Genomic DNA, 10,921 nt, shown 5'->3' on the forward strand with positions numbered 1-10,921 from the left:
AGCAAGGGTTAAGTCTTTAGCGATGGTCAATCAGTGACAGTGCTTTTGTTATATCCAGGAAGTTTTCTCCAAACTCTTATTTCTCTCTCCGTGTTTTTTTCTCTTCCTCTGTCATGGTATTTTATATGGTTTGAGAGCATTGTTCATATTGGCGACTCCCCAACCACTATTTACTTTCTTCCAATTGATCGGTTCAGAAATGGTAGTTGATTTGGTATGATTCACTCATATCGCCTGCACTCAGTTGAGTAAGCCTTGGATGTGTTTGATAACTTACTCAACCTTAGACAATAATCATAGGTGATATCAATCTTGAAACAATAGGGCGAATTAGCTGTCTTGGAGTTTTTATGTTTCTTGGTTAATTTTTCATATGGGGCAGAGATATCCTTAATTTGGGTCTTTCTTGTTTCATTTCTTTTATTTACTGACCTTGAAGTCTTAAAGGTCTTCCAGCATTGTCAATTGTGATTACATGGTTACTCAAATCTTAGACTTCATTTGCAATGTTTATCTCTTTAAATTTAGTTGGTTAGTACAATAGCTGGTTCCTCAAGGGAATTGTTTGTGTCTTGCTTAATTTGTACACAATCGGCTATTTTGGTTGATTAATTTACCTGTCCAGCACAGACTTTTGGCCTGTTGCACAGAAAAGTTTGATTTTAGTTTCTGTACAAGTCATAGTTCATCAGTTTTTGTAATTTTATATAGAAATACACTGACATATTCCCCCTTTTTGATTTGCCTGTATGTCGGTATCATACAGGGGAATCAACATGTAGGCAGGGTATTGCCAATTATGGTTGTTGGTAACCTTCACTGATGACTCTTAAGACCATTGGTATTTGTCCGTGCACTTGTCGCAATACTTTCGCCATGTGGATGGTTAAACTCACCAACCACAATATTAATAGTCCGATGAAGATGAGAATGATGATATTTGTTGGTGGGTAATAGGATCTTTTTTCCAATAATATATGGTCCTGGTCGGGCGATGAGGCGGCCTAGCCTGGCAAGCACCTCCACAGATGGGTTTCTTGCAGAAGGGCAATATGGGTGTTCAATTTAGCAAGGTGCTAAAGATTATTATGACCACCCCATCAGTACTTTGTTGGGCTACGAGATAACTCCACGAGATGACTTTGTTGGGCCGCCTCGTGACTCCACATGATGTTGAAAGGTGATGCGAGGAATCTGACACTGCACTGTTGCCCTTCTGTTGTCTTGTACCAGTCTTGCCACTCTCTGTTCTGCCCTAACATTGACTAGTCGCTGACGGCCACAATTCGCACGTTCAGACCCAGATTTTCGGCTGACAGTCCAGTCTTTAAACACTTTAACAATGAGCCCCTCTTGAACATTTAACAAATTCTGCTGTTCCATGGCTCGCGCCAACAATAATCCCACGTTCAAAGGCTGTTAAATTGCGTTGTTTACCCATATCTTCAGAACAAAATCACTTCTACTGTCGTGGTAAACAACCTGCTTTCCTATTTATAATGGTCTGGCCCTCTAGCAGTGGCGACTCTAGGAACAATATATAGGGGGGGCACATAAGATACCACAGTCAAAATGGGGGGGGGCACTAATCATTTTCACCACTAAATCTTACCACTGAAAAAAACTAAAGAAGTATATATAAATATGATTACAAAATACGAGAGTTATGCGGTGATACCTTTTTTTTGTACTAACCCAATACTTAGAAGACAAGCTTTCAAGAGTTTTTCTTTCTTCCTCAGGTATTGCTTCAGACTTGAGAAAGAGAGGAAAACTCTCAAAAGCTTTTCAATTTCAGCAAACACCAGGGCTGTGTAAATCACCTATAGCGATAGAGGACTACAACCTGCAGCAATACATTATACAGAAAAACAGAATACCATCAGCTATAGAGGACTACAAATCCCAGCAATACATTATACAGTAATGCAGAATAATACCACCAGCTATAGAGGACTACAAATCCCAGCAATACATTATACAGTAATGCAGATTAATACCACCAGCTATAGAGCACTACAAATCCCATCAATACATTATACAGCCTTGCGGAATAATACCATTAGCTATAGAGGACTACAAATCCCAGCAAAACATAGAGCAATGCAGAATAATAGTATATACATTTGCCACATACTCTGTGCAGCTGCTCTACTCTGGGGTTCTGGCCTAATGTATTGGGCAGAGCTTGTCCAGTTGGTAAGGGTCTTAGTAAGGGGAGATGTGCGGGTGGCAGAAGCGCTGTAAGCAGGCATTGCGTGGCTCCCCAGAAGGCTGCCGCAAGGTACCCAGCCGGACCTAAGACACCTGAGTCAATTTGAAAAATGTAAGTGCTGGTATCGGTTTTTAGTATTGGGACAGAGGTCAGTTATAACGCAGAGTGCATTGGTCGATAATGTATCGCAGAGTGCGTAGGTCATTAATGTAACACAAAGTGCGGAGGTCAGTGATGTAACGCAGAGTGTGGAGGTCAGTAATGTAACGCAGGGTGCGGGGGACAGCAGTGTAGCGCAGGGTGCGGGGGACGGCAGTGTAACGCAGGGTGCGGGGGATGGCAATGTAACGCAGGGTGCGGGGGATGGCAGTGTAACGCAGGGTGCGGGGGATGGCAGTGTAACGCAGGGTGCGGGGGATGGCAGTGTAACGCAGGGTGCTGGGGACGGCAGTGTAACGCAGGGTGCGGGGGACGGCAGTGTAAGATAGAAAGGGACTTACAGTTTTGATTACTAGATCACGTGCTCTGTCATGCCCTCTTCTTCCTCTCGAGGCACATCTTCATTCCCTGATGATCTAGCGGTGATCATTTAGTCATTAGTGAAGCTGTACGGCAGGGGAATCAGCAGGGGGAGCACAAGGGGGGCAAGGAATAAGCTGGGGGGGGGCAATTGCCCCCCTGTACAAACGCCTATGCCCTCTAGCAACTTCAGCGCGAAATTATAGCTGATTATAGCTAATTTGTCTACAAACGTCAGGTGGTCATAATAAACTGGCCACTCAGTGTATATGAATCAGAATTCTCAGGCTAGAATGAAATGGTATAACATCTAATAACAATGGTCGAGAATATCCAATACAGGGTACGAGACAGATAGGTGATCTCAGTGAATATGGGAAACCGAATAGTAATGACATGAGTAAAAAAGACAATCTCAAAAATAAAGACCGCCCAGGAGATCCACCCAGAACAAAACGTTCAGAAGCATGGTGGATCAGCCAGATAGTCGAGAACAGGTAAAAAAAAACCTATAGTCAAGGTACTCCCTTTTTTTGCCAACAGCTCATGACCGCAACGAAAATAAGGCAGTACACGGGACTAATAGGATGGAGAACTGTAGTGGCTCTGTAGTGGCTTGAGCTATGTAGTAAAAAAAGGAAAAACTAGAAACGGCATAGTTACGTGTTCGAACTGTCAATCTAATTCCCAGTGGGATGAAGCGAAATCCAAACAAGGTGTATATGATGTACCGATCAATATACACAACAAAAGGAAAACAAAATGGAAAAGAAGACATCAGGAAAGTCTAACGTGTGGCAACAAAGCTGGGCTTCCAAATCGAAGAACTGCACGCGGCAGTGTGGAGACAACAAAGCCGTAAGTAGCTAATCGCTCGTCAGGTTCATGGAGGTCTGCACGATTTGAGAGGATTGTGAGGTAGGAGGTGTGGAAGATCTGTGCATCCTTTCGATCCCATATTGAGTACGCTGGTCAAGACCTGATGGATTGATGGGTTCGAGGAAGAAGGTAAGACAGGCACCCCTGCGCTGACTGTATATGTAGTATCGCTGGGTAGGCCAAGGAAAAGTGCATTTTCCTCTTATGCAGAATCTTGCATACCTCTGAGAAAGCCTTCCGCTTGCGGCTTACTTCCATTGAATAGTCAGCAAAAAGCAAGATGGTGTGGCCTTCCAAACTAAAATTCGGGGCATTATGATATGCCCTGAGTATATCCGTCTTATCAACATACGATAGATACTTCATGATCACAGGGCGAGGGCGAGAAGATTTTTGTTGCTGCGAGCCCAGGCGATGTGCTCTTTCCACTAAGCAGTCACGGGTAAGACCCAAGACTTCCAGTAGAAGGTGAAAGCATAGCAATGGTAGATCTGCAGGCTAGTAGGATTCTGGTAGGCCTATTACATACAGGTTATTTCTCCTGGATCGATTTTCCAGGTCCTCTAATTTTGTGGAGATCGTTTGGTGAGTCTTTATTGTTGTGGAGATTTTATTAGGATGTGTTTTTAGTAATTGTAATTTAGTATTGTAATATTTTGTCATTATGTCTCTCCGTGTCAGGGTTTGCTGGGTCACGCCCAATTGAAGCGTGACCCGGTTTAAATCCCCACTAAGAGTAAACCATTGGAGTAGATATCTTATGTGTGGTGGAGCAGTGTCTTCTTGGCGAATGTATGGACGCCGGCTGGGGCCCCCGTCCAATGCATGGATTTATTGGCTTGCGTGGATGCATTTGTTTTGAACGCAGTATATGAAAGGAACGTACGTTTGTTGTCTCTAGTGCTCCTGATCAACCGCTGGAGATAATATGACGTTGTCCCTGTAAATAAGCACACATGAGAATAATTGTAACGTTATTGGGCATTGCTCACTGAGCTGTGCTGGATAAGGTTCGCTCCAGTGCTAATGGGAGATTGTGTTTGTGGGTCTGGAAAGATGGTGGCTGGGAAAACATGCGGCTGTGCACACGGGTTTAAGTCTGTGCACACCGCTTCTACTACATGTGCTTTGTTGACTGGCTATGTATTGAGGAAGTGATTGTTGGTTGTTAACATCACATCCTGGTTTGCTGATTTGTATCCCCGCCCACAATCCATACAGAGAGTTCGACCTTCCTAAAACCACTCCAACTGGGTGGGTAGGTCACAATTCCCTGAAGAAGCCAAGTCGCGAAACGCGTAGGGATTGGACATACACAATGTATTGATTTCCAATGGTTCTGTCTATATATGCCTAATGGGTATATGATTTCGGTTTAAACATTGTTATATTTTTTTAAATTCGGTCGCAACTGTTTGTTGCCCCTTTTTTATTTTACCCTTGTATGTACATTTGTAACACATATGTTATCTATAAATATGTAAAAATAAAAACAATTAGTTTTTTCTATCAAACTTCAAGCCATGGTGTCATATCTCTCGTAAACCCCGGTATTTCTTGTTTTTGTTGTAGCCAATTGTGTTGTAGGGGGAGAGATCACACTTCGGGGGCCATTGGGCTAGCTACTCACGCTTGTCTTTGCATAAGCATGGAACTCTCAAGCACGCAACACCTGTCTCCTGTGTCCTAACTCTACATGACTCTACAGAGGTACTTCCAGTCCTTGCACAAAAGAGCATAATACAACTGTGCTTTTAGGCACGGGGGAAATTCTTTGTGTTTGGCACAGTTTAGTGCGGCATGGATTTGTGTGTTGAACCAAGCGAATTTCCATAACATTATATACTAGAGTTAGCAGCCGGCAACTCATCTTCAAGGAGATCATGGCGCAAAGACTGTATGCCCTTAGAGACTGCTGAATCCACTGCAGCCTGTATAGTGGGTTTCAACAGTTTGGCCACTGCTGCAGTGTTTTGAGCAGAGACGTTAGATGATTCAGGATCTGAGGTAGAGTCGGCGTCCAAATCTGGCGGGGAGGCAGGTTGAGAGGCCTCCATGGCATCAGCCAAGTTGCACGTGCCTTTTTTCCCAGTGCGATACTCCGGTTGCGGTTGGCCTCGGGATCAACAAACTTCTCCGTCTTGGGAAGCAAGGTGATGCGGAGGATAGCGTCCTGTATGGTAGCTCGGTGACTGCTCTGGCCGATCTAAAAATGCAGGTTTATAGTCTCGGTTGTCTAGAGCTCCTCACATATGCGACTTTCTCTGCAGGCGCCGTAACCGGAAGTCCTGCATACATTATTTATATACATGTTTCCCAGTTGTACTTGGTCATTTCCCAAAGCAACAGTGGGTCCAGAAAGAGGGTAGCATATGCAACAGTAATTGCCCATTTATAATGATAAATCGTTCTTTATATATAATATGTTAGTGATCTCCCCACATATACATCTGCAGAGTTGGTAGATATAAGTAACAAAAACGTGGTGATTCTCCTAAACTGATACTTTGTAACCACACATGCTGAATATTGAATAACAGAACACAACCTCTGTGATAATAAAACGGTGCCAGGCCTCCTACTACTCAATCAATAGCTACACATTTATCCAATATCCACAAGGAAAGTTCATAGTCCAATATGATTTAATAATAGCTTGTCAGGTCCTCTTCAATGTATGTAAACTTTAAACACTCACCAGATTCTTCCGACCAAATGGTCTAGTAACGCTTACTCTGCTTTTAACAACAACACGTGCCCAACTCCCCGTCTGATCCAAAAAACTGGCAGATTTCTGTTAACTCCTCATCAGCCTCTCATTAGCAACAAGTGATTTTTTTTTTCTTAACCACTTGAAGACCCTATAAAATGTTATTAAACATTTATTTTCACCCCAATTTTTTGGTATAATATAAAAGACGGGGTCACGTCGGGTAAATAGACACTAAATATGTCAACCTATAAAATTGTGCGCGCCCGCGAAATCGCAGAAAACGTCTTCAACCAAAATTTGGCCATAGGCGACACTTTAAACGTTTTTACCGCTCATACGTCTAGAGTCGCACACAAGAGGGGGGAGGGGCAGGACGTCTTAAGACTCCCTCCCGCTGCTAGCAGACTTCTGTCCGGCCGTTCACAAACGGCCATGGACGGAAGGTGGTTAAACAGAGCTCACAGATACATCAAGCAGTTTTTCATTTCCCCAAAATATAAAACGAAAAGTAGCACACGGCATAAATTTAAACATGTCTAATAATGTACGGTCTAAAAACTTACAAGACAAACGAAAAGTACAGCTCTGTAACAAATGTAGTTCGATGCCATCAAATAGGCAATCCCCCCCGATAAAAACACTATCCACAGAGAGCTCTCTCCATGCATGTAGCGCCAGCGTGTATGCTCTTCCCCGACGCGTTTCATCCACAAGACTTTTTCCAAGGTTGCATGCACACTGATTCTAACCGGCTTATTAAGGAACCTCCCGGTAGTCATAATTACAGATTCCCCCCCCAAGATCTCTAATTTTCATTAACCCAATAAACCCCTCCATCTAAACGATCTAATAAAATCCCAATATACTAACAAGGGTTTGAAGAAGATCTTAACTGGGGCAGTTTGCATATATACTACTATCTGAAGAAAATTGCAGAACATAGTAATAAACCATTAAAATATAAAAACATGCTACTAAAAAAATAAATGCAAAAAATCATATAAATCTAAATGTCATATTCATATATTCCTAGAGCACATGAACCCCATACTCTCATTTAAAATATTATGATACCCTATTTAAATATGGACCTAACTATTATTAATCAAAACAATTTAGGTCCAGTTCAATATTTAACCCTTTGGGCTGCATTGTTCCCAATAAAAAATCAATTTCCTTTCATTCTGAGATAACCTCCTAGTTCTATTTGCACCTCTCCAGTGATATAAAACTCTATCATATATATACATACATACATACATACATACAATTTTGCCAAAAGTGCATAAAGATCAAAGTGCCCCACCAGGTCGTCCAATTATAAGTGGGATTAGTTCTGTTTTATCCAGAGTGGGTGAATATGTTGATACAACCGAGGGTAATGTAAACAAAATCCTTTTTAACCACTTGCTGCCCAGAGCACTTTCTTACATTTGCACACATATGATAACATCTGAATTTTTGGCTAGAAAACCGCTTCAGACCCCAAAACAATCTTTTCTGAATGCAAAGGCCCTGTAGAATAAAAAGATGCTAGTTGCAATTTTTTATGTTGCACAAATGTTTATCAAACAAGTATTTTTAGGATAACATACACTAAAATTAAATTTAGTGCACAGAAACGGAATATAACACCTAATTTTTTGGTAATATATAAAAGATGGGGTCACACCGGGTAAATAGATACAACACATGTCAAGCCTTAAAATTGCGTGTGTCTGTGAAACCGCAAAAAACTACAATAACTAAAATGTTCCATAGGCGACACTTTAAACGCTTTTACGGCGCATCAGTTTAGTGTTATCCGTGATCGATGGGCCTAGAATGATTGCTCTCACTCAGACGCTCGTGACAATATGTAACATGTGTGGCACAATTTTCGTTTTTGCACGCAACGCGAGTTTGCGTTGTATTTGCATGCACGTGGGGGACTTAAACTTTTTTTTTGTGTGACAGGTCCTCTAAATGGAGACATCAGGGGTCTTTCAGACCCGTAATGTCACCTAGGGACCCCAAAGAAGCTGATGAATCAGAGATTTGCTTCACCAGCTTCTTCATCTGGCTCTAGGTGCCGGAAAATGTACCCAGTGACACCGGAAGTTCCATTGATCGGAAGAGAGATCAGCAGCTGGAAGCCGGTAATCTCTCCTCTGATCCATCAGGGGAGACTCGAGGTGCCGGTCTCGGGCTCACACAGGGACAGTGGAGCCCAGGAAGTCGACGGCAGCACCGGCAGAGGGGGCTGAGGGTGACACGCCGCAGCACCGTACAAGTGATCTGGTGCTTGTACAAATGCTGAATCACTTGTATTGAAACAGCAGCAGCTGTGTTCTTGGTATAACCACTTCTAGCGGAGTAGGTACATTTACTTAAAACCGCTGGAAGTGGTTAAAAGTAGAGATGTAATAATTCCCTTTCTGAATTCACTGATCTAGATAATTTTATTTTTGTAACTGTGGAATGTTGGTGTAAAGCGACTGGTAAAAGGCAACAGAAGGGCAACAGTGCAGTGTCGGATTCCTCGCATCACCTTTCAACATCTTGTGGAGTCATGAGGCGGCCCAACGAAGTAATCTCGTGGAGTAATCTCGTGGCCCAACGAAGTACTGATGGGCTGGTCATAATAATCTGGCCACTCAGTGTATATAAGGATAAGGAAGAATAAAGATGTTTTGTACAAAAGCCCATTTTAAGAGGACTGATCGAATTGGTTGTATACCATGGGGAAGTTGCCATCACCCAATGTGGGTTGGAAATGTCCCAAACTGACAGTTTGTTAGAATAAGGAGAAACGGTATGTTGGAGAGAGAATATAATGCACAGGCGAGTATTTTGGAAAAAAGGTTTAAAGAAAAAGGATATAATAAGGAGGAAATGAGGCACACTAAAAGTAAGTTTGGAAAAATAAAAAGGAAGTGCCTATTGAAAACTAGAAATAAGGATTGAAAATAAGCCAATTATACTCTTTTGTTTATAACTAATTTTACAGCTCTGTATAAAGTTTTTGAAGTATCATGAATAAACATTGGAATATTTTAAGAATGGACAGAGTTATAGGTCCATGTATTACAATGAATCACCACGTTTTGTTACTTATATCTCTCAACACTGCAGATGTATATGTGGGGAGATCACTAACACGATTTGTAAACGACTGCGGGTTCACATATATGTGACAGGAATTTATTACACTAATATTTTGGGTATATTTAATACACTTATTTACACTATTAATTAGGTTATTGGAAAAATGCGGTTTACATTTATTATCCAAGTAATTACCCATTAGCTTGCATTTTTCCATGCCTAGCGTTTAGTCCTTTCAGAAAATGAAGATATTTGTAGTTGTGTAGATTTTGCTAGAAGTGTACAATGCACAAATCATGAGCTTTTACATGTGCATGTCATTCTTTGCAGTTCTTTTAAGTGGGACTAAAACCTCTGGGATATGCATCCTTCCTTGTTTGGGAACTGTGGAGGTGCTCAAACTGGGAACATGCTAGTCTGCCTTTTTGTTAACTCTGCATTCAGTACTACTCAACAAATCTCATTTTCTGAGTGGGCAGCCAACTTCATAAGAATGAATGATGTTTGAAAATAAGGGGAACTCCAAAATTGGACTGTACCCCGTGTTGGTTAAAATCTCTAAATGTTTTGCTACTTCAATCTGTACTTCCAAAGTTAGCTAATACAGAAAGCTGCAGGTTCGGCAGAGCTGATTTTGTTGGTGAAGCTTTACAATGCTGGTACAGAAATCAGGCAGCAGAGATAAGTGTACTAATACTAAAAAAATATTATTAATAAAGATTAGAGAAACATTTGTCGCAAAACAATGCATGCTTGTTCATTTCTTATATGGGCAAATAATATTTTCTTGTGTTTTGATTTAGAGCATCTACACTTTTACTAAGGGGTTTCAAGATGAATGCAGACGGATTCAGCAGAAAGCAACTGCCTTACCACAGATTACTGCTGCATCACTAACTACTGCTGCAACACAAATTGTTGACCCAGCACAAATACGGAGAACATTACACACCAGCTATAAAGTAAGTAAAACATACTAGAACATAGACCTGAAGATTACAAATATATCTAATTATTACAACCCCAATTCCAAAAGCAACACGTTTACAGAGTGTTGTTAAAAGAAGAGGGCATGCTACACCGTGGTAACCAATTTTTTTGAGACATGTTGCGGCCATCAATTTAAAAATTAGCTTATTTTTTTTCTTAAAATTTGTACATTTTCTCAATTTTAACATTTGATATGTTTTCTATTTTCTATTGTGAATAAAATATGGGTTTATGAGATTTGCAAATCATTGCATTCCGTGTTTATGCAGATTTTACACAGTGTCCCAATTTTTTTTGGAATTGGGGTTGTACAATTTGTAGCACAGCCTGACTAGAAACCTCATTGCAGTATGCATATATGCAATACATACTATAAAAACCCAATTCATTGCAGATATTGTTGGGAATGGTTAGAATCTCAGTTTTTTTATTCTGTCTGTACCCCATTGGAAAATACATAAACAAATTCTTCCCACACGCACACACCTCTGCATCCTTTATAATTGATGTATGTGATG

At 41.2% G+C, this 10,921-nt stretch overlaps 1 long non-coding RNA gene across 1 annotated transcript in view; it reads left to right on the forward strand.

Moving 5' to 3' along the window:
• The window catches only part of LOC108802143, a 79,533-nt gene extending 69,241 nt beyond the window's left edge, over nucleotides 1-10,292 (forward strand). The window contains exon 3 of the long non-coding RNA XR_001942203.1: nucleotides 10,217-10,292. This is a non-coding gene — a long non-coding RNA (uncharacterized LOC108802143). The remainder of the gene's footprint in view (nucleotides 1-10,216) is intronic.
• Nucleotides 10,293-10,921: the final 629 nt, after the last annotated feature.

The sequence above is a fragment of the Nanorana parkeri genome, unplaced genomic scaffold, assembly GCF_000935625.1.
Source record: "Nanorana parkeri isolate BGI_ZX_2015 unplaced genomic scaffold, ASM93562v1 scaffold2679, whole genome shotgun sequence".
Taxonomy (NCBI): Eukaryota; Metazoa; Chordata; class Amphibia; order Anura; family Dicroglossidae; genus Nanorana; species Nanorana parkeri.